Source organism: Lepus europaeus, chromosome 15 (genome assembly GCF_033115175.1).
Source record: "Lepus europaeus isolate LE1 chromosome 15, mLepTim1.pri, whole genome shotgun sequence".
In the NCBI taxonomy this organism is placed as follows: Eukaryota; Metazoa; Chordata; class Mammalia; order Lagomorpha; family Leporidae; genus Lepus; species Lepus europaeus.
The window spans coordinates 34,746,259-34,769,917 of record NC_084841.1 but is presented as its reverse complement, the minus strand read 5'-3'; the positions used below and the strand labels follow the sequence as shown (position 1 = coordinate 34,769,917).

Below are 23,659 nucleotides of genomic sequence, written 5' to 3'. Positions count from 1 at the left end.
GACAGATAGCAGTCGACAATGTGGTGCAGCTGGTTAGGCCACTGCTTGTGTCACTGGCATCCCATATCATGGTATTAAAACTTGAGCTCTGGCTGCTCCACTTTTGATCCAGCTCCCTGATAAAGTACCTGGGAAAGCAGAAGATTATGGCCTGAGTACTTGGACTCCTGTTACCCACATGGGAAACCCAGATGGAGTACTAAGCTTCTGGTTTTGGCATGGCCCAGTCTCTGTCGTTGTGCATTTCAAATAAATAAGTCTTTAAAAAAATTAAATGACAGATAAGTTTTTTGAGGGGCAAGGAAAAGTGAAAGGGGCTGTGGTGACTTTGTAGGGGTAGAAGTTCAGTGTGAATGTTCTGGCTATGGGCTGAATTCTGAGCATATTTATGGTAATATTCTGAGGAAGTTGGTAAAGTAGAAAACAAATCACTATCAGAAGGGTGACAAAATCGGATTGACAAGGTAGGACCAGACTCAATCATCACTTTCAACTCATACTAATCAGAAAGTGAATAGAGATTTTGGTATACATAATATATGCAAAAGTCAATTTTCCTTGGAATAAAATCTGCTCCTCATACCATCTTAAAGTAATGTTGAAAAATATTGTCAAAGACAAGTGTCTGCTAATACTAACTGATAGAATCAAAAAGGGAGAGAATGATCCAACATGGGAAGCGGGATACACAGAAGACTCATAGAATGGCAGACGTCCTAAACAACACTCTGGCCTCAGAATCAGCCCTTAAGGCATTCGGATCTGGCTGAAGAGCCCATGAGAGTATTGTAGGCATGGAAAGCCAAGATACCATGGAAAAGAAAAAAAAGAAGAAGACCTAAAAGAAAGATCTCTGTTAGTGAGATCCCAGTGGAAAGAATGGGGCCATCAAAGAAGGAGGTACCTTTCTCTGAAGGGAGGAGAGAACTTCCACTTTGACTATGACCCTATCGGAATAAGACCAAAGTCAGCGAACTCTAAAGGCTTCCATAGCCCTGGCAACTCATGACTAGAGCCTAGGGAGATTACTGACGCCATGAACAGGAGTGTCAAATTGTTAAGTCAGCAACAGGAGTCACTGTGTACTTACATCCCATGTGGGATCTGTCCTTAATGTGTTGTCTAATGTGCAGTGATGCTATAACTAGTACTGAAACAGTATTTTTACACTTTGTGTTTCTGTGTGGGTACAAACTGATGAGATCTTTACTAATTATATACTGAATCGATCTTCTGTATATAAAGAGAATTGGAAATGAAAAAAAAAAACCTGGTGTTAAATTGGAAATGGCATAGAAAATTAATTAATTTTTTAAAAAAAATATTATGCAGTATCTCTGTCTTTAATGTGCTATACACTGTTATTTAATGCTATAACTAGTACTCCAACAGTATTTTTTTCATTTTGTGTTGCTATATGGGGGCAAACTGTTGAAATCTTTACCTAATATATACTAAACTGATCTTCTGTATATAAAGAGAATTGAAAATGAATCTTGATGTGAATGGAAGGGGAGAGGGAGCGGGAAAGGGGAGGGTTGCGGGTGGGAGGGGGGAAGCCTTTGTAACCCATAAGCTGTACTTTGGAAATTTGTATTCGTTAAATAAAAGTTTAATAAATGAAAAAAAAAGAAAAATATTGTCAAGATTTGGTGATGACTTGGCATGGGAGATGATCAAAAGACAGGTCTATCACAAAAGACTGAAGATATGTATAAGGTGAAACTGTAGACAGGAATCAGGACATTGGGATCTGGGTCTAGGAGTAGGAGAAGTTCACATGATGCTTTGGGATACTTGGGTGATAAAGGAAATTACAAGACTACAGGAAATATTAGACATGTCTAGTGAGACAATGAAAGTAACAGACCCAAGACTGAAGAGAAGAGAGGTCATTACTGGACAAGAGAGAGCTACGTAGGAGATGGTGAGAGTGTGAGTGGTGTAGTGGGTAAAGCCGCTGTCTGCGATGCCAACAACCCATATGGGCACTGGTTTGAGCCCTGGCTGCTCCTCATCCATTCCAGTCCATGCTGATGTACCTGGGAAAGCAGCAGAGGATGCCCCAGGTGCTTGGGCCCCTCGACCCATGTGGGAGACCTGAAAGGGGTTCCAGAATCCTGGCTTCAGCTTGGCTCAGCCCTGGCTATTGTAGCCATTTGTGGAGTGAACTAGCAGATGGAAAACCTCTCTCTCTCTTTCTCTCTTTTTCAAATAAGCAAATAAAAATCCTAAAAAGAGAGAGAGAGAGAGAGAGAGAGAAAGAGAGAGATAATAACTAACAGGTGAATTTAATTTAAAGGTTATATCTGTTTGGTAAAAAATTTCCAAATCAAATTTATATTTACTAAATAAAAGTTTAAAAAAATGCAATGAAATACTACTTAGCCATAAAAAAGAATGAAATCCTGTCTTTCACAACAAAATGGATACAACTGGAACCCATAATGCTTAATGAATATGCCAGTCCCCAAAAGACAAATATCATTTGTTCTCCCTTATTTATGGTAACTAATATAAAGAGTTTAAAAATGTAATGTATATGAGTGAAACTAACATCTTGAGATTTGATTATTGTTTATAGCTGTTATGTATGACCTAAATGAAAGATCTTTGTGAGATCCCAGCGGAAAGAATTGGCCATCAAAGAAGGAGGAGGAGAACTTCCACTTTGACTATGACCTTGTCTAAATAAGATCGGAGTTGGCGAACTCAAGAGGCTTCCATAGCCCTGGCAGCTCAAGACAAGAGCCTCAGGTGATTACTGACGTCATAAATAAGTGTCAATTGTTAAATCAACAACAGGAGTCACTGTGCACTTACTCCCCATGTAGGATCTCTATCCTTAATGTGTTGTACTATGTGAATTAATGGTATAACTAGTACTCAAACAGTACTTTGTGTTTCTGTGTGGGTGCAAACTGTTGAAATCTTTACTTAGTATATACTAAATTGATCTTCTTCTGTGTATAAAGATAATTGAAAATGAATCTTGATGTGAATGGGATGGGAGAGGGAGTGGGAGATGTGATGGTTGTGGGTGGGCGGGAGGTTATGGGGGGGAAAAGCAGCTATAATTCAAAAGTTGTACTTTGGAAATTTAAATTTATTAAATAAAAGTTAAAAAAATACATTAAAAATTTCCTAATCATCTTTATCAAAACTAATAGTAAATTACAGATTAAGTCATGCATGGGAAAATGTGCTTAGATGTGGTTTTTAATTTTGCAGAAACAAAATGAATCACTAACCAAACACCCTCTGATTTGTGTGAAGTATTTAAAGGGAAAATGGTCAGGGGTGTCCTTAGAAATGTGATGTTAGCATGATAGTATATGATGGAAGTAAAATAATAGATTTAGGAATCCAGAGTTCTGTTGAGGCAATGCAGGAAGAACACCAAAATAGCAGCTGAATTAATTAGAAATAATAAGTTTCTCCAAACTGTTTTACTGATCTAGCAATTCTGACAGTGGAAAAGCAAGAGTTGATTTTAAAAATTCCATTAGAAACAGAATTGTTTATATTGCAAAACCAAGGCTCCAGGTAGATAACCTAATAAATGTGGACTTTTTGATTCTGGTGCCAATTACTAATGAAATATTGCAAAACTGAATTAATTGATTTCCTGGTGGAGCTTTTCTAAGAACTTAGCACAGAAAAAGGGAAGAGGCTAATCCAAAAAGATATTTGAAATTACCCAATCAGCACCAACCATTTATTCGAACAGTTTGTATTTCAGAGTTCATGTTATTATCTCCTTTTCATGTCGGTGAGCATGAGGAAATTGGTCTGACCTAAAATGCCTTAGATCAATTTGTTGCCTGCCCATTAGTGAGGAAGGAAAAATTTATAAACATTTTTTATTAAACTATGTCGTGTCATTGAGAATTCTCTCCTCTCAGGGATTTACTGAGGAAATCAAATGAGAATTTTAAGTGTGTAAGGTGTAACAGGACAAAGAAAGCTTTGGGAAGTAGTATATACAGGACTCCATTTTCATAAGTCAAATATGTATATATGGATTCTATCTGTGCTGACCAATCTGGTTTACTATCAGTCACATATGACTAATGAGTACTTGAAATGTGGTTAACTCAATGGAGGAATTGAATAGGAATTTTATTTAATTTCAATTAAATAAATAAGCATTTAATTAATATATTTGAAATAGGTTAGGTATATGAGTTTACTTTTTAGCTGTTATTTTATGCATTCAGATCAAGTGTTTCTGATGAACATTTAGTATCTAAATTGCATGTGCTTTAAGTGTAAAGTACACCTATATTTTGAAGGGTTGGTACCAAAAAATGATGAAAAATCTCTCAACAATGTTTATGTTGGCCACCTGTTGAAATCATATTTCAGACTAATGACTTAAAATATATAATCAAAATTTATATTCACTGTTTCTTATTTTTTTAAATGTGATTAGTTGAAAAATTTAATTACATGAGGCTTGTACTATGTATTTGACAATATTTATGTATGCATTTTATGGTTTATATGTTACTTGCAATAAAAAAGATTAATGTGTGGTGGTATTTGCTTTTGGAATCAAAATAACAAACAATATAAAATTTTTTTTTATTTCTAATAATGCATAAAATCACTATGGTTTTGTTATGCTTTAAGAGGTCGTCACAAATGCGGAATGATGGGGACAGAAGACTCACTGAAAACTTAGATACTGAGCTGATTTAGGGATGATTACATTTGTACAAGGTGATTGCTGTTTTTTTTTAGTGTATCCATGTGAATTTGTTCATCTTTAGGGGTATGGCCATTCACACAATACCTCTCCTTGAGCTACAGATAGTGCTACACTGGTAAGTATTTAACATCTGACTCCCTGATATTGAAAAAAATGCCATGATACGTAGCATTTGCCAATTCAGTGACAAGAATACCTGCATCAGGGCCGATTTTAAGCTACCATGGTGAAGGCACTGAATGCAGATCCACAATCTGGTGTGAGCTGGATCCAGAGCAACCCTGGCCAGGCAAGCGAAAGATGCTATCTGGGTTCCATGTGAGGTAACAGGTGCAAAGATTAAACAATCTGCTGACACAGATACAAAATGTAAGAGACAGTGGTGCTCAGCAAACTCTGGACACTTGATTTCATTTGATGACATCTGATCCACTATCAGTGGATCACACTGAGTTAATAATCATTGATATATCCTTTTGCAGGTGTATAGACACGAGCATCAGCCTGTACCACAGATGCTGTCCTTGTTTTTTATTTACAAAGAGGGTGAGTTTAGGGTTCAGTGAATATGCTCTGGAGTCAGAAAAGGTTACTGGCTTTATCAAACTTTGGTTTCCTCATCTCTTATACAACAATGATAATATTTTCTTTCTTTCATTGAAAAATCAAGATTAGATGAGATGAGTTATTCAAATAATTTGACTTTGAATGTATCTAATGAGTTATCACAAATGATTAGAGTCATTCTGGCAGTAGCAACAAATAGATTATGTTTTATAATGTTCCTCATGGGGCAGATTGGGACTGGGGCTCTCACGAAATGGAAGTCTAGCCAGGTAGAAAGCAAACAGCACTTGTGTTCTTGGGCACACTATATTAACACTCTATTTCTTTCTTTTTTATTTTTTTGGCTTTCAAGAAGAAGCTTTTATTCATATACTTTTTTTAAACTTTTATTTAATAAATATAAATTTCCAAAGTACAGCTTTTGGATTACAGTGGCTTTTTCCCCCCCTAACCTCCCTCCCACTGCAACCATCACATCTCCCACTCCCTCTCCCATCCCATTCACATCAAGATTCATTTTCAATTATCTTTATATATAGAAGGTCAATTTAGTATGTACTAAGTAAAGATTTCAACAGTTTGCACCCACACAAAAACACAAAGTATAAAATACTGTTTGAGTACTAGTTATACCGTTAATTCACATAGTACAACACGTTAAGGATAGAGATCCTACATGGGGAGTAAGTGCACAGTGACTCCTGTTGTTGATTTAACAATTGACACTCTTGTTTATAGTGTTAGTAATCACCTGAGGCTCTTGTCATGAGTTTCCAAGGCTATGGAAGCCTTTTGAGTTCACCAAATCCGATCTTATTTAGACAAGGTCATAGTCAAAGTGGAAGTTCTCTCCTCCCTTCGGAGAAAGGTACCTCCTTCTTTGATGGGCCATTCTTTCCACCAGGATCTCACTCACAGAGATCTTTCATTTAGGTTTTGTGTGTTTGTTTGTTTGTTTGTTTGTTTTGCCACAGTGTCTTGGCTTTCCATGCCTGAAATACTCTCATGGGCTTTTTTAGCCGGATCAGAATGCCTTAAGGGCTGATTCTGAGGCCAGTAACATTCCATTTCTAAATGAAAAACTTCATCACAAGGGTCCGGGGAAGGGGAAGGAATATCATGATGTGATGAGTGCACCTTCTAGACTAAGGCAGAAATGAAGCCCATTTGTACTTAGGTGAACAGGCAATTACCTGCCTTCCAAAAGGAAGCCCAATTGTGTGGAAAATATTTTAGGAGCTGATTACCCCACCCTTACCACTCAATCAATACTTCATATTCTGTACAAAAATGCTATACTGTTGATACTCAGATTAATTCATTTGTTCCATGAACCACAGGTTTATAGAAAAATACTTTTTTTACTTTCTGAAAAACTGAGTAGGTTATTTCCAATGATAAGAGGTGTGGCTTGAAGCTGTAACTCTTTTTGGGATCACTCAGAGAAGGTAGCTTGGTTATCAAAATCTGGGTATCTACCTCTTCCTTTACAGAGAAATGAGGGAAGAAAAGGCATTTCAGTAGTTAAATGCTTGGTGCTGCTCCTAGATGGCATGCATTGTTGTTCTGTACAGAATGAAACTCTCTCCATGCATGGCGCATTCTGGTCAAGTTCAATGTGACCTACATAGCAATATGTTGCCACAACCATCTCTGTGGATGATCATCAACCCATTCAGCCTGATGCACTTGGTGCATTCATGGGCTCATGGTACAAGTATGATTTGTACATGGAAGAGAAAAATCAATTGCATGGGTACTTAGATGAGAAATGTGTTCCTTCTGTTCCTCCTTAATATCTTACTTTGTATCATTTCACCTACCAAGTCATTTTTTCCAAATAATTTGACAAACGAAATTTGCTGGTCTTCTGCTTTCTTTTCTTTTGGAAGTGGCTCATTTTGGAATCTGATTTTATTATTACTATGATAGATAACATAAAACTCACTTTAAAATTTGTTTACAGTATGATAGATCATATAGAACATGGAGAATGTTCTTCAAGCAAATTTTAAGATGTTGGAATTGTTTCAAACTCTGAGATGGAAGTTTTGTTTCACCTAATTTAGGGCATAAATTAGCTATTGGAGACAAGTTCTCATAGAACAATGTCTTCAAACAAAAAGTAATTTTCTTGATAATAATCAGACAATGATTAATATAACAAGTCAAAATGTACTGAAATGTTCTGTGTCTGAAAGAAATTTATGTCTGTCTGCCTTCTTTGGAATAAACTAACAGAAGTTCAAGTTTGCAAGGACAGAGTTACTAGCATACCCTGATAACACATGGAGCAAAACTCAGGAGAAACTCTTCTTTCCTTTTAACTCTTCCTTCTTTTCCTTTTCCTTAGGTCTTAACATGATAAAGTTGTTCTTTTAAGGTAAACAAGGTGGAACACAAGAGTAAGGCAATATAATATCCTGGGAAAAGCACTACTGCAAGTAGCGTCCATGCCCTGGCACCAGTCCACCATGGCCTTCCTTGGTGACTCTGGCAGTCATGTAATCATCGTGGGCCTCAATTTCCTCACTTTAACATCATTCCATGATTTTGTGATAAGCAGAGTCCCGTGTTGTGTTGTGCAGTATAATTACAGCTGCCAAGCATTGGGGCTACTCACGCCCTAGAGCTACGAGGCTCTTGTCTCTCTCTTCTTTGAGCTATGAGCAAATCAGGGGACAATAGCCATGTTTCATTTACTACTGTACTCCCAATAACTAGCTTTAGACTTGCTTCGGAGTACATGCCCACTAAAAATATTTGCCCAATGATTAAGTGTTCCAGGCACATTATTCTTTCATTCAAATTTCACACGCACCCTGCAAGGGAAAGCTTCATGTTACACATGAGAAAATGGAGGGTTAGAGGAGCTTCACAAGGTTAAGCAGACTTCTCAAGCTCACAAAGATAGGGTATTTCTGAGTAAGGTTTGGAACTGTACTTCGATGTCTCCAAGGCCAGCTTTTGGTCGTCATGTTTCTTAAATGATAAAACATGATTAGGGTACTGGTAAATAATGAAAAACTTCAAAGAGCAAGGAAAAGAGAAAGGAAAATTTGGATTTCAGTTATAGAGGGAGACAGACGCCTTGTCACATCCCCCGTTCTTAGGGCCTATGAAGGGCAGTGGTAATTCATGAATGCTGACATGGCAGTTTCTTCAAGAGCTGCACTATATCCATCTCTGCATCTCTGAGCCTCCAAGAGCACCTGGTCCACTTTCCAGTGCACTACTGAAGAGCTATGCAGTCTACTCTCTCCCATGACACAGGAGTCTTACCCTGCCTCTGTTAAGACTATACATAAAAATAGAAAGACATATATTCGGCTAGACTGACCGTCAGATAGATGCCATACACAGGACAGATCAATGTCATGTCTCATCTCCAAGAAGTTTACAATATACCATTCACTCTTCAGGATCACAGGAAAGTGTAATAGTTTAGTCTTAGACCATTGACTGTTTCTAGCTTCAGCAGAAAATGTTCTGTAGAACAGTGCTGTCTAGCTCAATTCACAATAGCTAAGACCTGGAACCAACCCAAATGCCCATCAACAGTAGACTGGATAAAGAAATTATGGGACATGTACTCCATAGAATACTATACAGCAGTAAGAAACAACGAAACCCAGTCATTTGCAACAAGATGGAGCAATCTGGAAAACATCATGCTGAGTGAATTAAGCCAGTCCCAAAGAGAAAAATATCATTTGTTTTCCCTGATCGGTGACAACTGAGCGCCAAAGGGGAAACCTGTTAAGTGAAATGGACACTATAAGCAACAATGAACTGATCAGCTCCTGTCCTGACTTTAGATGTACAATGTAATACTTTATCCTTTTTAGTATTTGTTGTTGTTGTTGTTGTTCTAGTACTATTGGTTGAACTCAGTAATTAACACACAATTATTCTCAGGTGTTTAAATTTTAACTGAAAAGTGATCCCTGTTAAATCTAAGAGTGGAAAAAGAGAGGGAGGAGATGAACAATTTGGAACATGCTCATTCGGACTGGCCGCAAATGGTGGAGTTAGAAATGTGCCAGGGGATTCCAACACAATCCCATCAAGATGGCATGTACCAATGCCATCGCACTAGTCCAAGTGATCAATTTCAGCTCACAATTGATAGCTCTGATAGGTCTAAGAGTCAAAGAGATCACACAAACAAGACAAGTATCTGCTAATACTAACTGATAGAATCAAAAAGGGAGAGAAAGATCCAACATGGGAAGTGGGATACACAGCAGACTCATAGGATGGCAGATGTCCTAAACAACACTCTGGCCTCAGAATCAGCCCTCAAGGCATTCAGATCTGGCTGAAGAGCCCATGAGAGTATAGCAGGCATGGAAAGCCAAGATATCATGGAAAAAAAAAAAAGACCTAAATGAAAGATCTCTGTTAGTGAGATCCCAGTGGAAAGAACGGGGCCATCAAAGAAGGAGGTACCCTTTTCCGAAGGGAGGAGAGAACTTCCACTTTGACTATGACCCTATCGGAATAAGATCAAAGTCAGCGAACTCTAAAGGCTTCCATAGCCCTGGCAACTCATGACTAGAGCCTAGGGAGATTACTGACGCCATGAACAGGAGTGTCAAATTGTTAAATCAGCAACAGGAGTCACTGTGTACTTACACTCCATGTGGGATCTGTCCCTAATGTGTCGTCTAAAGCGAAGTGATGCTATAACTAGTACTGAAACAGTATTTTTATACTTTGCGTTTCTGTGTGGGCACAAACTGACGAGGTCTTTACTAATTATATACTGAAGTGATCTTCTGTATATAAAGAGAATTGCAAATGAAAAAAAAAAAAAACAACCTGGTGTTAAAATGGAAATGGCATAGAAAATTAATTAATTTGAAAAAAAAATTATGTAGGATCTCTGTCTTTAATGTGCTGTACATTGCTATTTAATGCTATAATTAGTAATCCAATGGTAGTTTTTTCACTTTATGTTGCTATATGGGCAAAATGTTGAAATCTTTACCTAATATATACTAAACTGATCTTCTGTATACAAAGAGAATTGAAAATGAATCTTTACATGAATGGAAGGGGAAAGGGAGCGGGAAAGGGGAGGGTTGCGGGCGGGAGGGAAGTTATGGGAGGGGGGAAGCCATTGTAACCCATAAGCTATACTTTGGAAATTTATATTCATTAAATAAAAGTTAAATAAAAAAAAAAAAGAACAGTGCTGTCTAACAAGAATATAATTTGAGCCACAAATGCCAGCCATATACATGAGTTTTTAAATTTTATATCAATCACATTTAAAAAAGTAAAGAAATGGATAAAATTTAATTTAATAATATACCTTATTTAACTCAATATATAATGTCTTTCATCATGTAGTCAATATAAAAAGTATTAATGATAATTTTGAACTCTTTGTTTTCATACTGAGACCTTGAATCTGGTGCATACACCACAGAACATTTTGTTTGGGATTAGCTTTATTGCCAGTGTTCAAAAGCAATATGTAGGCAGGCACTGTGGCTCAATAGGCTAATCCTCCGCCTGCAGCGCTGGCACCCCGGGTTCTAGTCCCTGTCGGGGCACCGGATTCTGTCTCGGTTGCTCCTCTTCCAGGCCAGCTCTCTGCTGTGGCCCGGGAGTGCAGTGGAGGATGGCCCAGGTGTTTGGGCCCTGCACCCGCATGGGAGACCAGGAGAAGCACCTGGCTCCTGGCTTCAGATCAGCATGGTGTGCTGGCCGCAGCGCGCTGGCCCTCAGCGGCCATTGCGGGGTGAACCAACGGAAAAGGAAGACCTTTTTCTCCCTGTCTCTCTCACTGTCCACTCTGCCTGTCAAAAAAAAAAAAAAAAAAAAAAAAAAAAAAAAAGCAACATGTAGCTAATGACTACTGTTCAGGAACTGGCAGCTCTGAAATACTGATATTGTGGCCAGTCCCTGGGTAGTGAGAATATACCTGTTTATTATCACTCATGTCATAGGCCAAACTGCTGAAAAGAGGCATTTGAACAGTGATTGGTAAGGCCTGATGATTTCTTAGTCCTAAAAAGAGTCTTGCTGAAGTAAGAAGCAGAGTGTTCGAGATCTTCACAGTACTTATTTTGTATAAAATTACAAAGCACTGAATTTTACATACAATTAATCCCCATAGTTTTTGCTTGTAGCACAGAACTTTGAATTTTACCATCATATCTGTCACTAGTTATGAGTCATTTTTCATTCTTGACCTTAGCTTCTTTATCTCCACAGTAGAATGTCTAAAGTATATCAATAGCTCTTAGGCTTAGCTGCATATTAGAAACACTTAATGAACTTAAAAAAAATTTCCTGGCTTTACCATAAACAAATCAGAATCTCTGGGGTGCTGTATGTGCATTTATACTGTAAATTTTTTGTTTATGTGACTCTAAAGTGCAGCCAGGATTAAGAATCCTTTACCTGATATAAACATGATGTGATATGATTTTTTATAAAAATTCACTTATGTATTTGAGAGTCAGAGACAAGGAAAGACAAAGACAGTGACAAGGAGGGAGACAGAGACAGAGACAGAATTGCTATCCCCTAGATCATTTCCCAAATGCCTGTAACAATCGGGGCTGGGCCAGGCTGAATGTAGGAGTAAGAAACTTAATCCAAGCCTCCCAGATGAGTGGCAGAAACACAATCAGTTAAGCCATCAATGCTGCCTCCCAGCATCTGCATTCACAGGAAACAGAAGTCAGAAGCCAGAGTTGGGACTCAAATCCAGGCACTGTGACAGAGGATACGGGCATACCAATCAGTGTCTTAACTGCCAGGCCAAACACTTGCCCCTGCTATGATTTGAAAGTTTGTGACAATATAGCACAATTGCTCTCAATAGTCTTTCTCAGTTAAGTAGAGGCAGAGACAGGAAATATCAATCTCTCCCATTCAATCACCAATAAATAAACATTTTGCAACAGAGACATATCTATATCATGTGGTTGAAATACTGAAATATGATTCAAAAATAGTATCCTATGCAAAATCATAATAAAAACACATATGAAATCAGCCAGCCACAGATACCATCATTCAAGCAATTACATGGTTTCAAAGTGTTGCTGATAAGCCCAGGCAGGCAAAATGCTAAGGAGGTCCTCCCAAGATTGCTATTCCTGGTTACTCAATCAAACACTAGCTTAGTGAAGAGACTTTGCATGTGTAATTACGATGACTAAACAAATCGATTTTTTTTTATTTGACAGGTAGAATTATAGATAGAGAGAGAGAGACAGAGAGAAAGGTCTTCCTTCCATTGGTTCACTCCCCAAATGGCCACCATGGCCGAAGCTACACCAATCTGAAGCCAGGAGCCAGGTGCTTCTTCCTGGTCTGCCATGTGCATGCGGGGGCCCAAGCACTTGGGCCATCCTCCACTCCCCTCCCGGGCCACAGCAGAGAGCTGGACTGGAAGAGGAGCAACCGGGACTAGAACCGGCGCCCATGCAGGATATTGGTGCTGCAGGCGGAGGATTAACCAAGTGAGCCACGCCCCCACAAATTGATTTTTAAATAGGGAGACTATCCCGGATTACCTGTGTGAGCAATGTGATTGTATGAACCTGTAATAATAGAAGAGGACCTCAGTCAATGAGATGAGATAGAAGTGGGAGTCAAAGGGATTAGAAACTTGAGAGGCACATGATCTGCCATGGCTGGAGGGTACCACAAAGAAAGCATGGGTACAATGTAGGCAGCCTCTCTGAACAGACACTGGTTCCTGGCTGCCAGCCAGCAAGGAAATGGGGAACACAATGCCACAATGACAAGAAACTGAGCTCAGCCAATAACTCTAAGGACTTGGAAGTGAATTAATCCCCAAACCCTCATGAAGGGCATACAGCCCTATTGACACATTAATTTCAGCCTTGTGAACACTAAGCAGAGAACCCAGTAGGGGCAGGCTTTCCCCTGACTTCTCCCCTACTGGACTGTGAAATAATAAACAGATATTGTTTCAGGCCACTAAACTTGTGATATGTTGTTGAGGATGCAAGAGAACATGAATATAGACTCTAAGAGTCCAGTACAGAGCTCAAATTTGACTTCCTAAATACCAGTCAGAAGACAATAATCCAGTCAGCAGTGAAACTTGTCATATGGAGAGGAGCTTTTTGGCAGTGCATAGAAATCTGGACACAGAAGGGACTTTAGAGATAATCTAGTACAATCAATGACATCTTGCTGGAATAATTAGTAACTAATTTATGGCTTTTTTCTTCTCCAACTACCTGGGGTAAGGGCACTACTTAACTGGCCAATAAGAATGTCCCAATACAGAGACAGTTAGAATAATCTCTCATAGCTTGATGAGGCCCTTCTATTCTAACTTGATAATTGTCAGATGACCTGCTAATTCTTATCTTGTTTTCTGAGCCCAGTCTCTTTCTAATGAAATGAAATGGAGAATAAACTAATGTATAAGCATTCTGGGGTATTGGTCCATCACTTGAGTATGGCTAGTATAAATCAGGCCCCTAAAGTTTGATCACCTCTATGTCAAATGATACAATTTCCTTCTTGCAGGTGTAAATCTATGAGATTATCCCATGGAAACTGAGCATACCTGGAGGATCCCATCTCCATCAGTTTTCTGGCCTTGGTTTTCACATACACCTTAGGTCAACCCAGGAAATCACAAAAGTGGCAAAGTGCCAATGGGAAGGCAAATCAAAACCAACGTTGAAATCCATAACAGATAAAGGTAGGCAAAGATAAGGGAAAAGGAGAGCATGTGTTTATGGCCAGTCTATGTTTGTAGCATGTCCTTGTAAACCTTGGCTCCATAAAGCTTGTTTGCGAATCTCTTGAACTAAATGTCCAATTTCCAGGAGGCTCATGTTTACTCTCCTATGGGACCACCACAGTGTAACTCAGGAAACTGTAATTCAATGACCTGGCCAGGCTTCTTCTAAACAAATTGGCTGGAGGAGGATCAGAACCAGCAGGCTGAGCCAAATGCTGATCTACTATTGATTCACAGGCTGTCCACCTACCAGGAAGTCAAAGGAACAGTTACTTACAATCAGTCTGAGTGAAATCTGTTATTTCACATCTCATAGAACAATGATAAAACAATCATATTTCCCTCAATTTGAAAAGAGTTTCAAATGAATTTTTCTTTTTCCATCCACTTGTGGTCATGTTACCAGTTAACATTTCACTTTCAAATGAGGAAGAAAAGCTATGAGGAATCCCCAGAGAGTTATTTACACATAGCATCATTTAAATGCTGAAGATCCAAAAGGTAGATGGTTCAGACACAGAAAATAATGTACCTGGATGCTCAAATGACTTCTACCCAAAAGGGACTCAGCATAGCTCTCCTATCTTCCTCCAGTTCCTCCCCAGTGAACAAGTGCATTCTTCTAATCTATTTCCCACCCTGCTTATCGAAATCAGGCTCACCCAGTTATCTGAGCCAAATACCTGGTTACTCCATCTCCTCTCTCATTTAACTTGTCACCATAACTGATGAGGCTCTGGAATATAGTGTCTCCTTCTCCAACCCTAGTCCACTGCCTGTGCTCTTCTCTAGACATGCAGCCATCTCTCTTATCACTTATCTTACTTTACTGTCAAGCCTGCTACCAGACAAACGAGAAATCTACCTATACTTCAAAATCGCTTTGAAACATACTCACCTCCAGAAGCTCTCTATACTCCCCTGAGATTTAACTTCATTATTCTATGCCTACGTTGGTTTTTTAACCTCTACAATAACCTACCATTGTGTCAAAGTCCTCAAGATGTTAGCGGAATAGATGAGCTCTTAATTCCTATGTGGCTGGTTGTACAAGTCCTCAGAACAAGATACATTTACTTACTATCATCTCCACTATGCTCTGACCATCAAAGTGAGAGTGTGCAGACATGTGTTACACGTATGAGTTAGTGTGTGGAGGGGGGAGTTGGAGGATTGTCAGTGAGTAAAAACATAGATCAGAGCCACTAGAAGTCCTTACCTCCTCCCAGGAATAGCCAAGTCTTCATTTACCTGTAGTTTTTGGATCTCTAGCAGCAGTTAGTTTAGACAAAAGAGAACAGAGGCTAATTTGGGGATTAGAGGATTGGCCTTGGGCTGAGCTTTGAGCAGCCAGAACCTGAGGGTGCTGTATATAGGTGCAAGAGAATTTCAGAAAGGTAAGGAAGGTCACAGTTGTGTCAAAACTCTGCCTAGGATTCACCAGAAAGACTGCCTATGCATCTGGGCTGCACTGCCCCTTCCTCAGGAAGCAGCACTCAGCTCCCCACCTTCCAGCCTTCCCCATCAGTACCCTGGCCTCAGTCCAGACTCCACTCGGGATCCCCATCCAATTCCCAGTCTTCTTTTGCAGGAGGGGAGAGGCAGAAGGACTCAGAGGAGAGCAAGGAAAAAAGCAGAGGAATTGAGGAATCGAAAAGATGTGTGCGAGTGACTTTCTGCTTCCCTTCTGCCATCAGCAAGGACAGATTCTGAATCACAAGTTTTTCCTTTGAAAATCATTTTCCATGCTTGCTAAATCAGATTCCTTAAGACACAACTGGTTTGAGGATAAATGGCCTTATTAATTTCTCTATTAATCAGAATGCAAGGAAGTGCAGAGTTAGTGACAATAATGGGACAGTGGGTCAAGTGGAAAGGCAGAATGACAATCCAGGGGCTGGATGGGGTGCTATAGATCATTTTAGTTCAAAGGTCACATTTTACATATAAGGAAAGTAAATTCAGAGAGGCCATGTGATGTGCATAAGACCCCACAGCTTATTTCCAGCAAACTGGAAGTGCAGCCAGATCTCCGGTGCCAGTGTAATGGACTTTTCCACTATGCCACATTGTTTTCCTCTTGCTACCTTGAATACTTGCAAAGAATTTCAAGAAGCCAAGAGGCAGGCCAGTGTTGTGTTGCAGTGGCTTAAGCCAATCTGTGCTCAAGTGCTTGGGCCCCTGCAACCCACTTGGGAGACCCAGATGCAGTTCCTGGCTCCTGGCTTCAGACTAGCCCAACACCAGGCATTGGGGGAATGAACTAGTAGATGGATGATCTCTTTGTTTGTCTGTCTCTCCCTCTTTTTTCTGTCACTCTGCCTTTTCAAGAACATAAAATTAATCTTACACACACACAAAAAAAGAAGAAGCAAGAAGCTTCATTCCCCTCCAGGCTCATATACACCATCACACACAACATCATGTACCATTAGGGATTCAGGACAAACACATAACAAGTACAGGCACAAAGCAACCTGGCTCAGCTGGTCTGCTCCTGCTGTCCACTCACCACCCTCCCTTAATGAGGCCTGGGTTCCCCTCACCACCTTCACTAAAGTAGGACTAGAGCCCTGGAATAATCCAGTAAAGGAGTTTACATACAACCAGCCTCGTGTTTGGACCAAGATGGGCCTATATTTTATAAAATAGTACTGCTTAGAACCTTGCAAAATTCTGTTTTCCACACAGACACCCGAGATTTTCTTAAATTGCAGATGTGCACCTTCTGTTTCACCACCCCCACCCCTGACCGATACAAATAATAAACTCTCATCCAGCCTCTTTCTACCATTCCATTCCCATTTCCCTCACACCTCCACTTTTCTCTGTCCACAGAAGAATCTTCTCAGGTTCTGGGATCTGTACACCTCTGGCCCTTCTGGTCCTCCTGTCCTCTTCCCTCTTCATCAGTGCTACTCATTGCTCCAAACCTCAGCTCAAGATCACTTTAACTCAGAATCATCAGAGCAGCAACTGCTTCTCCTCTCTTCTTCCATATCTCTACTATGGATATGTCTACTTGATATATCTCTACTATGGCACTGTAAGAAGTCAATGACTTTCTCATCTGTCTCCCTTCCCCACCAAGCACCCCAAGATTTAAACACATTTTGGGTGGAATGAATAGAGACCCCGGTATTCAGTTTTTAAAAAAGATATTAGGAGGGGGTGTGAGCAGGTGCTTCTGCAAGTTCATCTGAATGCTTCATGGTAAGGGAGAAGTCGGGTTTTCCACTACATAACGCACAGTGGCATGGTTTTAATCAGGCCTGCAATATGTAACCAGAGTCAATCAGCAAAAAGGTATGACTAGGAGCATAAAAATACTTATTTCCTTTTCTTCAAAGTTCTGATTATCCCTCAGACTTTAGAAAACCTGGAACATGATGCAAAAACATGCAATTTTGATGTCACTGTCACTTCTTTTAGATATTTTCTAAATGTAAACTGCTTCAATGAAAAACACGGAGCAGAATTAAAATCCTGAAGTTTCCTGAGTGCAAATTATAATCTCAATTGGCTTTCTCGAAATGTACCAGATCCTTAAATGCACAGACAACTAACCCTTCCTGCAGACAACAAACTTTGGAAATCCAGATTACATTAAATTGGTGACCACACCAGGAAGAAGGCAGTCAGAGGCTTAGCCTGATGAGGGTATTATATAAACTCCAGCACAAGGAGAAGTTTTGCTTAGTGTCAAATGGAAAAGGGCAGAGAAATAGAGGAAAGGGAACAAAAAGAAACTAAGCTGGAAGAGGGCAGAAGAGGGTGAGAGGAGGTAGAAAAAAGTCTGGCTTAAGCCATATCAGAGACTTCTTAAAATGGCAAAAGCAGGCCGGTGCCGTGGCTTAACAGGCTAATCCTCCACATTGTGGCGCCGGCACACTGGGTTCTAGTCCCGGTCGGGGCGCCGGATTCTATCCCGGTTGCCCCTCTTCCAGGCCAGCTCTCTGCTATGGCCCGGGAAGGCAGTGGAGGATGGCCCAAGTCCTTGGGCCCTGCACCCGCATGGGAGACCAGGAGGAAGCACCTGGCTCCTGGCTTCGGATCGGCGAGATGCGCCGGCCGCAGTGGCTATTGGAGGGTGAACCAACGGAAAAAGGAAGACCTTTCTCTCTGTCTCTCTCTCTCACTATCCACTCTGCCTGTCAAAAAATAAAAAATGGCAAAAGCAAGTAGAAAAAAGACACAACTTAAGCCTTTTAATCAAAGTTAACAACAAAGGAATACTGACCAATAGTCCAGCAGATGTTCCTGATACAGAAGTTGGATTTTTGAACGTGTAGCTCCCTCCAGGCTTTGTATCGAGAAACTTTTCAATTTTCTTTTCACTTAGCCATGTATGCAACCAGATAACATTATACTAATTTGCTGAAAATCTGGAAGACAGGATAGGATTGAAGGTGGATTTTAATGGAAGTTTCTTGGTCACTGTTTGATGTGTTTTAGTCTCTAATTTCCAGGTCTTGCTATTGTGATATAAAAGCCTTTGCAAATCCTCTCAAATTTCTCTCTCTCTCTCTCTCTCTCTCTCTTTCTCTCTTTCTCTCATACACACACACACACACACACGCGCGAACCTGGTTACCAGAGGAATAGTGTCAATCTATTGCCTCATCTAAGAAATCCCCGGCTTTGCCCAGCACTCTTCTGGGTGCTGTGAGATGAAGTGAAGGCCAGGCATGGCCTGGAATCTCCTGAGGCCCTGCGACAACTGAAGCCTCCCAATGAGTGGAGAAGAGGGCTAAGTACTAAAGCTCAACCAGGGCTCCTCTCTGGCTGGGCTGAAGACAGAATAGGGTATCTGAAGGCAATCCCATTGCTTCTCAAAGGAGAGCAAGAACACAAACAAGAACCGTCTTCTGTGTTTACTGGTATCTCACTGAAGTAGCCGCACTTTGAATGTTTTCTGAGAGAAAAAATAGAAAAGCCACTGTTCCTCAAGAGTACAGACAAGGGCTATAAACAACAATCGAATCTCAAGGTTAAAAGAAAATAAGGAAGGAAGAAGAAGGGAGGGTGGGAGACAAGGCAGGGTGGAAAGTAACATTATGTCCTTAAAACTGTATATATAAAATACGCAAAATTCATTCATCTTATATAAATAAAAATTTAAAAAGGAAAGAATAAATTCTGAAATGTTGGTGCTCACTAAAATTTCTAGCATCCTTAATTTTAATTCCACATTTGAACATAGGAACAGTAGTATAAAGTGGTGGACTAGGAAACCCTTACTATCTCCCACATATTGGCTCCTGGGTCCCAACATATGCAAGTTCTAACTAATTAAGGATATTTTTCTCAACTGGGCAGAAAGGCACAGTACTTAGATAATGTGGTTTTCATCTATAAAAATTATCTTGTAATTAAAGAAAGTAGGTCCCATGAAAAAGATCACAAATCAACTAAAAGGGGAAAATTACTGAAAATTTAGTGAATTACACATATAAGCACTCCCCACCCCCGCAAAACAACAACAACAACAACAACAACAACAACAACAAAAACCAGAAGGCTTGTTTTCAAAATGTTTCAGCATTTTGCCATAGTTCCTGTAGCTATTCACATGCTGCAACCATCATGATGATCCCCATCACTGAGCTGTCATACACGCCAGGCTGTGTGACTAATACTCCTGTGTGTGACTAACAGCCCTGTCCACACTATCAACACAAAAGGCTGTTGATGATTTATAACTGTTGTCAGAATTATCGGGGCCTTTGGCTGCCTACAAGACTCCTTCTGCTGGCTCAGCTTTCTTGGGTTTCTATGTGATCAACCATTCTGTGACATGTTACATACACAAACTCTTTTAAGATAGGAAACCATCAGGGGGGAATTAATTTGAATAGTTAAAAATGACTATATTGAGAAATGCACTGAGAATGGCTGGTTGATTTGTTTGGAAATCATATTTTAGATGTGTAGAACCGCCTGTCTGCTAGATGCCTCAAAGCATATTTCCAAAACTAAATTCAGGGTCCATAGGAGTTACCTGGATAATTTCTCAATCTTTTCTGCCCTGTTTCACCTCTCAGTGTCACCTTTCAGCATATTTTGAAAACATTTTGGTCTCTCGTCATATCTACAGCTATTGCCCAAGTCCATGTACCAAATGGATTGACAAAAGACATCTTAATATCTAGTTAGGTTCTCTACAATCCCTCTCTCTCTCTCTCTCTCTCTCTCTCACACACACACACACACATATACATACACACACACATTTAGAAACACATTTATCATCATGACATCTCTCTAAGTAAGTAAAACATTTAAATGACTTTCCTTGCTCACAGGATTGATACCACAATCCATAATATGATCTAATTAATATTTACTATTTGCCACCAATACTCACTCTCTTCAGTTTCAGTTAGTAATAGATTCCAGTGAAAAACAACATTTCACAGCCAACCTTGTACCTAACTGTGATCACTCAACTACGTCCTGGCTAGCAGGACATGGATGGGAGTGACATTTGCATCTCTCAGGGAAATGAACATCTCCTCTACTGCCTGTTCATCACTCCTGATGGCTTGGATGTTGATGGACTAGATCACCAAGCACATGGACCTGTGGAACACTTCTGAGACTAAGCATGAGACTGGACAGAAACAGAGTTGAAACATAGGGCAAAGGACCAACTAGCAAGTGTTTTTTATGACCAGCCAGTTTATACCTTTCTAGTTCATCCTTGAAAGAGAAAGATCTTTTTTTACCTCATTGTTCAGTCTTAATGAAAAAAGTTGTGGGAAAGAGTAATCATACAGTCTTGTATAAAAGCATAAGCTGAAACCACCATTGATACCTATAAAGAGAGTAAGTGAACCTGAGCACATGACATTCTAAAATGGCATTTTATGAGCCTTAATAGATAACTTTTCCTCCTCCAAGACAGCTATGATTTATACTTGGGTGATGAAACCAGAAGTATTTGAAACTGTTTGAATTCAGGAATAGCTTAATTTGAGGAATTATCAAGTCTCACAGAAAATGAACACCATTGTCACATAGCAATATTATATTAGTCTGATAAGAAATAGGTAATATTCTGCATGACTTATCCCAAACCAACTTTCCAAGCCTCAAGTTATTAGGGGTTTTATCAAACAAAAATAATGGTTATGGTAAAAAGTAGGAAAAGGAGCTTCGACCATGTCTTTCAAGATTTTTATACCCACCTCCCCACAAACCAATTTTATACGAAGCAATGTACTATGCAATGGTATTAGGAGAACACAAATGAGACTTTCTGCTTCAAACAGAATTCTAATCACAAACAATTAATGTTTATATTAAGAAGATGAGCTAATTCAAGGGTAGGTATGTATCACACTTATGTGCAAAATGATCATTTACCATGGAGCCAATTTTGACATTTTCTTCTGATTATTAATGCATCTTAATGCTTCTTAAATTTTTTTTATTTATTTGACAGAGTTAGACAGTGAGAGAGAGAAAGAGAAAAAGTCTTCCTTCCGTTGGTTCACCCGTTAAATGGCTGCTATGGCTGGAGCTATGCCAATCCGAAGCCAGGAGCCAGGTGTTTCCTCCTGGTCTCCCATGCAGGTGCAGGGCCCAAGCACTTGGGCCATCCTCAATGCCTTCCCAGGCCACAGCAGAGAGCTGGACTGGAAGAGGAGCAACTGGGACTAGCACCTGGCACGCACATGGGATGCCAGGGCCGCGGGCGTAGGATTAACCAAGTGAGCTATGGTGCTGGCCATAATGCATGTTTGTTTATTTATTTATTTATTTATTTATTTTTTGACAGGCAGAGTGGACAATGAGAGAGAGAGAGACAGAGACAAAAGTCTTCCTTTGCCGCTGGTTCACCCTCCAATGGCCGCCACGGCCGGCACGCTGCGGCCCGCACACTGCGCTGATCCGAAGGCAGGAGCCAGGTGCTTCTCCTGGTCTCCCATGGGGTGCAGGGCCCAAGCACTTGGGCCATCCTCCACTGCACTCCCGGGCCACAGCAGAGAGCTGGCCTGGAAGAGGAGCAACCGGGACAGAATCCAGCTGCCCAACTGGGACTAGAACGCGGTGTGCAGGCGCCGCAAGGTGGAGGATTAGCCTATTGAGCCTCGGTGCCAGCCCATAATGCATGTTTATGTAGAAATTTGGTAAATGTATATAGGATGCAACTTCAAAAAGTTTATGGAAAAATTGAATTAAATAATAACTTTATTTTGGTGCAAAAATAAGTTGAAACCTACGCATTGTTAAAATAGTAAGTATTTTACATGAACTCTTTGAAGACTCCTTGTATAGTGTAAAAAGAAATTTTGGATTTTCTTACTGAAAAAACTTATGAAGAAAATGGAAAACACACACCATATAAAAATTGTCTTTGTTTTTTCTTTATTTCTTTCTCTTATAACATTAGAGTATCATAAGTTCCTGCCAATTATATTGTCACTTTTTCTAGGAAAAGTACCCTTCAGCAATTTGTTGATTCAGATGAAATTAACCTGACTTAGCTAGATTATATTGAGAATGAAGTCTTCACATTGAATCTAACAAACAGAAAATGCTTGAAATCAGAATCATATGTTGGGTAATCCTAACAGTGTCTATCAGCTTGGAAAATTGCCAGAGGAAAGAGACCTTGAGCCATGAGATGTATGAGAATGGTTGGGCACAATAGCAGAGATTTAATACCATTATAGCCAAGCCCCATTATATGGAATAATCTGGAAACATTGTCTTCCTTGCTGACTGAAGGAGAATAATTCTTCTCCTCCAACCCAAAACAAACAAACAAACAAAAAACATTAAGAACTGTGAACATAAGTTTTATGGCTGTATTAACCTGTTCTTAGGATATAGGATCAATTTATGGGTCAAGCTCAGTTTTGCTTGCTGGCTTGTTTAAATGAATGGAAAGGAATGAAGTTTCTTTAGATAAACCTTTTTGATGCATGTTTGCCTGTTAGGTAACTATGTCAATCCAGTTTTTTCTTACTATAATATGGCAGTCAAAAATTTTGTAGATCACTTTTATAGACTGTTTCTCATTTTTTAATATTATACATAACATTACAATAAAGATCTGTAGATAGAAGGTGATGACATTTGAGCTGTATTTACATTTACTATGTAATGGTTGATTCTCAGAAATAATGTTGATGCATCAAGGTGTAGAACATCTATGAGATATTTTATAGATTATCAGCCAATTTCTTTCAAATCGTTCTAATTTAGACTAAGACCAGACCTGCACAGAACTTAAAAATCAGTCTTACAATTCTTAGCAAAGATTTTCTTTCCTTCCATCATTGCCAACTGAAGGGATAAAAATGATCTGCCATTGTTTTAACTTACATTTATTTGAAAGTTAGGCTGAATATTCTTGAAATATTTATCATGAATAACCTAGTTATTTCCTCCAAGTTTTTGCTGTAGTTCTTATCTTTTTCCTTCTTGCTTTTTTATATATGCCTTTTTAAGGAGCAGGTCCTCATTATTGTTTAGAGAGGAGAATATAGCAGGAAGAAGAGTGTATTTTAATCAGTTTGATTTTGCCAGCCTTATTCTAGATTACCTTTAGGCTTTTATCCTTTACTTGATTTTGAGACCAACTAACTGATAAGGTAAAAATAGCCATTGCCAGA

General features: G+C 39.5%; 1 protein-coding gene across 2 annotated transcripts in view; it reads right to left on the bottom strand.

Moving 5' to 3' along the window:
* The window catches only part of GHR (growth hormone receptor), a 293,787-nt gene that overhangs the window by 175,834 nt on the left and 94,294 nt on the right, over positions 1-23,659 (bottom strand). The window contains exon 2 of one of the 2 annotated variants that reach the window (XM_062211743.1): positions 18,274-18,418. The exons of the other annotated variant lie outside the window; for it this stretch is intronic. The gene's annotated coding sequence lies outside the window, so the exon portion shown is untranslated. The remainder of the gene's footprint in view (positions 1-18,273; positions 18,419-23,659) is intronic. 2 annotated transcript variants of the gene reach the window in all.